General features: G+C 48.2%; 2 protein-coding genes across 4 annotated transcripts in view; one reads left to right on the top strand and one right to left on the bottom strand.

Moving 5' to 3' along the window:
- The window catches only part of CEPT1 (choline/ethanolamine phosphotransferase 1), a 38,346-nt gene extending 37,295 nt beyond the window's left edge, over positions 1-1,051 (bottom strand). Inside the window, exon 1 of one of the 3 annotated variants that reach the window (XM_027856731.1) lies at positions 969-1,051. The gene's annotated coding sequence lies outside the window, so the exon portion shown is untranslated. Of the gene's footprint in view, positions 1-932 lie in introns of all 3 variants that reach the window. The other 2 variants (XM_027856730.1, XM_027856732.1) reach the window with 2 other exon arrangements.
- Positions 1,052-1,195: 144 nt separating this feature from the next.
- DRAM2 (DNA damage regulated autophagy modulator 2) overlaps positions 1,196-6,000 on the top strand; it is a 36,668-nt gene continuing 31,863 nt past the window's right edge. Inside the window, exon 1 of the mRNA XM_027856735.1 lies at positions 1,196-1,259. The gene's annotated coding sequence lies outside the window, so the exon portion shown is untranslated. The remainder of the gene's footprint in view (positions 1,260-6,000) is intronic.

Consider the following 6,000-nt stretch of genomic DNA (forward strand, 5'->3'; position numbering starts at 1 on the left):
CAGGAACATTGGCTGACTTTGTCAGTTCGCTGGTCCCTTCTTTCCAAGAATATCGCTGAAGTCGAACCCAGTTGGCATGCAATCAATCGCAGTTCCCTCATAACTGACTGAATTTCTTAAAAGTGAAGAAAAAGAAGGGAGAAAGGACAGGAGGGAGAGGGAGAGAGGGAAAGAGAGGAGAGGAAGAGAGGAGAGACAGAGGGAGGGAGAAGAGGAGAAAGAGAGAGAAGGGGGGAGGGGGGTGAAGAGAGAGAGAGAGAGAAGAGGGAGGGATAGAGGAGAGAAAGGGGGAGAGAAAAAGGGGAAGAGAGAAAGGAGAGAGAAGAGGCAAAGAAGACACAGAGACAGGAGACAGAGAGAAGAGACAGAAGAGATACAAAGTCAGGGAGAGAAGACACAGAGCCAGCCAGTAACACAAGAGGCACACAGAGAGAAGAGCCAGAGACAGAGAAGAGGCAGAAACGGAAGAGCCAGAGACAAGCGAGACAGCGAGGGAGGAGCCGGGGCCGGAGCTGGAGAGATGGCGAGAGAAGCAGCACCACCCCGGCCCAGGAAGCCGGCCCAGGTACAGGATGCACCCAGGCTGGCGGGGCCCTTTCCGCAGACGTGCACAGACAAGGTCGCCTCCCCACGGGCGGGAGGCTGACACGGAAGCGTGGCCCGCCAGGCTCTCCCACGCGCGCGGCGGTCCCTACCCCTCCCCCTGCCCCGATCTGCTCCCCCTCCCCCTCCGCCGTCCCTCGCGGCGGGGCCCCCCTCGCGCTCCCTCCCCTCCCTCGGGGCTCGCCACTCGGGAGGAATCACCCCCGCCCCGTGACACCCATCCCCTGCCCCTCCGGTCTCCCCTCACGAGTAGCGGCGACCCCTCCTCCCCACCAGCCCCCCCCCCCCCCCACTTCGCCGCGAGTGCCCTCAGCCCCGCCCCACCCTACCCCGCGCGAGGACCGGCGTTCCTCACAGGTCTGCACCTTCCACTTGGGCCGTCCGGGTGACTCTGCTCGGCGGCAGCGGCGCGATCGCGACACTTTCGCAGTTGCCGTAAAGGCAGACGCGGCCGGAGTGGGCGGCGGCGGCGGCGGCGGCGGCGCGGACGCACTCGATTCCGAGGGGGCGGGGCGGCCCCCAGGGCGCGCTCCCGGAGGAGGACCCGGCCTCGCTGTCGGGCGCGTGTCCCGAGCCCCGCCCGGAGTCCCATCTTGCGGGCTGGACGAGGCGAGCAGGCCGGAGGGCGGCCGGCGGCGGCGGGTGCTGCGAGCACGGTAGGCCGGGGCTGGGGACAGGGACGGGGACGGGCGAGGAGGAGGAGGAGGGGAGCAGGTCTCCGGGGTCATCACGGGGCGCTGCTGCCCCGCGGCACGGGGGTCCCGGGGCGGCTCGAGCCCGAGCCCCCGCCCTTGGCCTTGGCCGCTTCGCGGATTGCTCCTTCCTGGGACGGCCGCTAAGCCTGTGTCCGTGTCCACCGCTCTAATCGCGGGCGCCCGGGGGCGCTGGCCTTGCCCCGGCCCGGCGGGCGCGCGGCATCTGCAGGATGCTCGGGGGCTGCGGACGGTTCTGAGCCTAGCTGCCCGGGCCCCGCGCTCTCCGCCCGGGGGGAGGCAGAGAGAGGGAAAGGTAAATGGTGCCCCCCGTAGCCACGATCCAGGCCCGGGAGGCTTTGGGTTAGGAGGTGTTGGAAACTGGCTCCCCATCCCAGAATAACGTTGTGAGACGCCAGCTGTGAAAAGAAATACCCAGGCTCGGGTATCGACTTGGCATCGTGATTTCCCCCCCTCCCCCATCTCTCTTAAAAATCGGCATTTGATCCGATTAACCTTCTCAGCACATTGACTTTAGTGAGAACGAGATGGAAAACGTTACTTCTGGTGTGAGGACATTTAGACTGTTCTGAAAAACCAACCATCCTGGTGTGCTAAGTACTTTAGCAAGCTGGTAGTTAATATGCCTTCCAGAAGCCAGGAAGCTTTTCCTTGTTTGCTGGAGCATGTATGTGTCACACAGCCTTCTCTCACATGAAAAGGTGGCAAAAGCAAACCCCCTTTGCATACACCATTGATCCTGTTGCATCCTGTCTTTTCCTTCGGAGATTGCTCATCCATCATCTCTCTCCCTAACATTCAGTCTCTTCCTGTCTAGTGTGGTTGCTTCCCTGCTGCCTACAACAATGCCATTCCTCTTCCATCCTTGAAAAACCCTCACTTGATTTGACCATCCCTGCTAGCTGCTTTCTGTATTTCACTTCTCCTTCATGCCTAAACTCCTTGAGAAAGCCATCTGCAATCAGTGTCTCTACTTCCCTTTCTTCTCACTGCCTTCTAAACCCTCTGCAGTCTGGCTTTGGTCCTCATCATCCTACTGAAATTGTTCTCTTCAAAGTAAATGATCTCTTACCTGCCAAAACTAATGGCCTTTTCTTAATCCTCATCCATTTTAACCTCTCCGTAGTCTTTAACACTGTCAACCTCCCTTTTCGCCTGGATACTTGTTCTCCAGCTTTTCATGATACTTCTCTCCTGGTTCTCCTCCTGTCTGTCTTAGAAGAGACAGAGAATCTGCTCCTTCTCAGTCTCCTTTGCTAGATCTTCATCTAGTTCATCACCATTAACCATGGGTGTCTCCCAAAGGTCAACCCTTGGACCTTTTCTCTTCTTCTGTAATGTTTCATTTGGGGAAATCTTATCAGTTCCCATGGTTCCAATGATCATTTTTATGCAGGTAACTCTCAGATCTTTTTATCCACCTGGAATCACTCTTCTTACAAATAGTCTCACATCACCACGTACCTGTTGGAATCTTGAATTGGAAGTACGCTAGACATCTTAAGTGCAACATGTCCAAAAAAGAACTCATCTTCCCCACCCCCAAGTCCTTTCCTTTTCTAAACTAACTCATTTCTGTTGAGGGCCACCCCCACCCTCTCCCCAGTCACCAAGGCTCACAATCTTTTTCTTTCTTAACTCCTCACTCACATTAACCCCACATATCCAAACTATTGTCAGATCTTGTCATTTTTACCCTTAGACTGTCTCTGGTATTTGTCTCCTTCTCTCCATGCACAGAGATACCACCCTGATGCTGGCCCTTGTCACCTCATGGCCAGACCAGTGCAGTAGCCTTCTAATTGGTGTCCTTGTCTCAATTGACCAAAATTATCTTCCTGAAGTGCTGGGCTGATGGCATCCACCCTCCCCAAATGAACTGCAGCTGTTCCTGTTACACCCAGGATCAGTTATAAAATCTTCTTTTTGGCTTACACCTTATTCCCTTCTATTTACAAGTGGCCTCTTTGCGGTTCTCTCTCTACCAAATCCATGACTTTTATTTATAGATAGATGCTATTTTATTTATTTATTTACTTACTTACTTTCCTCTGTGTCTGGAATGTTCTCTCTCCTCACCTCCACCCCTTCCTTGGCTTTAAGACTCAACTCAAATCCCACCTTCTTCTAGAGGCCTTTACTTCTTTCCCTCTCCTACCCCATCCCCACTTGTACTCCACCCTTAATGCTAGACTCTTCCCTCTGGGATTCCATCTCGTTTATACTGCACATACCTTTTTATATATGTAGTTACTTGCTTGTTATCTCCCTCATTAGAATGTAAACTCCTTGAAGGCAGGAACCCTGTTTTTGCCTTTCTTTGAATCCCTTGTACCTTTAGCTTAGTGCCTGGCACATTGGCAGGCCCTTGAAGTTTGTTGATGATGATCTTCTTAATGCTTCTTAATAATTCAGAGAACTGATAAGATAGAAAATTCACATTATTTTCAGTTGCTTTTATGAGTTTTAGAAAACATAATTGGAGTTTAGGCTCATAGAGTTGTGTAGTAAAGCAAGGACATGGAGCAACGATCTGTAAAACATTATTTCCCTGCTACATTTGCCTTGTACCAACCAGCTCATTCTCTTGGATCATAAAGGACTTTAAAATTTTACTTTATCTGCCTGACTGGAATGTATCAGCCAAATTTCCAATTTACTTATGTGAAAATGCCTGGGAAAGAGCTTCCCTTATCCAGTTTCCTTATCCAAATTTGCAGTCCTTAGTAGCAACCTGGTAACCCGAATTTGTTCCACTTTATTTTTTATATAAGGACGTACTTCACAGAGTCCGTTTTCCAGGGCCTCATTGTGGTGTTGAAGTGACCCTGTATTCTCTGAGCTATGCTAAGAGCATGTAAGCATGTCTTGGGCAAAAGGCCAACTTTTTTCTGAGGACCAGCCTATCTGAGAGGTACATTACCAGCAAGCTGATCACTTGGTGATGAGTTTTTGGCTATTGTAACAAAGAAACAAAGAAAAGTACATTATGACCTTCAATCCTCTACATCTTGCTCCTGCTTCTACAGTGATGGTGGCCAAGTGAGAAAGGGGGCAGAGAGTGCTAAACACAACACAATTTTTGGACTTTCTTTAAACTTAACATTGACTATTGGTACTATAAATGTGAGATCCTGGTTCAGTGACCAAAGAGTGCAGATGTTGCTGGAGGAGCCAAAATATATCAATCTTGACATTCTTGCTGTAAATGAAACCAAAGGGAAGAATAATTTCTACTGCGTGGAAAGAGATACCCATAAAAATGACGAAAAAAGGAGGTAGCAGGCTGTGTTTATCAAATACCCAAAAGCAACATAAAACATTATTTCTTGGGATTCTTTAATCATTGTATATTGCAGTACCAGTGATAAGTATTTGCAAAAAGACCAATATGAAAGAAATTACAAATCATACACCAAGATCAGCTACTGAGTATGAAGTATGAGTATGAAGATAGAGAAATTCTACCAAGAGCTTGATATAAGACTCTCCAAATTAAATCAGTATATACTCTGATACTTGATGAGTTAAGTGCAAAGATGGAAAAAGATGAGTACAAGGGGACATACATGGTAAAGCATGGTTCAAGAAGCAGGAATGAGAGAGGCAAAAGACTGGCCAATTAAACTGAAGCTTTGTGCCTTTTTATTTTGAACACTTGCTTTGAGAAAAGAGTTGGTAGATGCTAGATGTCAGATTCCCAAATCATGTAGCAAAAAATAAAAGAGGTTATATTTTAACATCCAGGAAAAAAAGATTTGTTATTGATGAGATTTATTCCTGAATCTGCTATCTGTGTACAGACCACCAGCTTGTCAGAGTTATGATCAGAATTAGTAAAACATAAGAATGAGAAAAAAAGTATAGTGTCTAATTGAAACAATTCAATTCTGAACTATTTCATCAAGTAATTGACAAAATGGGAAATGAACATGGACAACTTATAATACTTTAATAAAGAAGTTTAACCCATCTTAATTCATTGCCACAACAAAGATCCCAGAAAGTCCCCAAAGATTCCTTTGGAATCAGCTAAACAGAGAAAGACAGCTGCCCAAGGTAACACTGAGTGAGTAAATGGACTTATTTATAAATCCTTATGCAGAAGGATGATGGAAAATTCTGAGTGGAACCATCTTCTAAAGCAGAGAGAAGCCGTGGAAGTCAAAGTTGTTTTAAAGAAATCTTGTCAGGGCAGCTAGGTGGTACAGTGGATGGAGCACTGGCCCTGAAGTCAGGAGTGCCTGAGTTCAAATCCGGCCTAAGACCAAACACTTGACACTTAACTAGCTGTGTGACCCTGGACAAGTCACTTAACCCCAACTGCCCCGCCCCCCCAAAAAAAGAATAAAGAAATCTTGTCAAGATAGCCAACTAAGCAAAATCATCCCAAGGGCAAAAGTAGAAGGACAAGCAAAAGAGAAAATATTTTTTAAAATTACTATGAAAAATTGCTTTTTCCATTTAGGAAGTGGAGTGGAAGTACCACACCGTAGACCTGAATGAGGGGAAACAATAGCACCACAGAGAACAAAGATGGGGAGAGCAGCTGGATTGGACCAAGAGAAGATCTGTTCTGGAGATGCCATAATCGTGAGGGCCTCCGGGAATTGAAATGCACGATGTCTGAATACCAAAAGTTTGGAATGAAGTCTCAATTAAGATAACATAAATAATCAACAAC

Source organism: Vombatus ursinus, unplaced genomic scaffold, assembly GCF_900497805.2.
Source record: "Vombatus ursinus unplaced genomic scaffold, bare-nosed wombat genome assembly UNPS02011613.1, whole genome shotgun sequence".
Lineage (NCBI taxonomy): Eukaryota > Metazoa > Chordata > Mammalia > Diprotodontia > Vombatidae > Vombatus > Vombatus ursinus.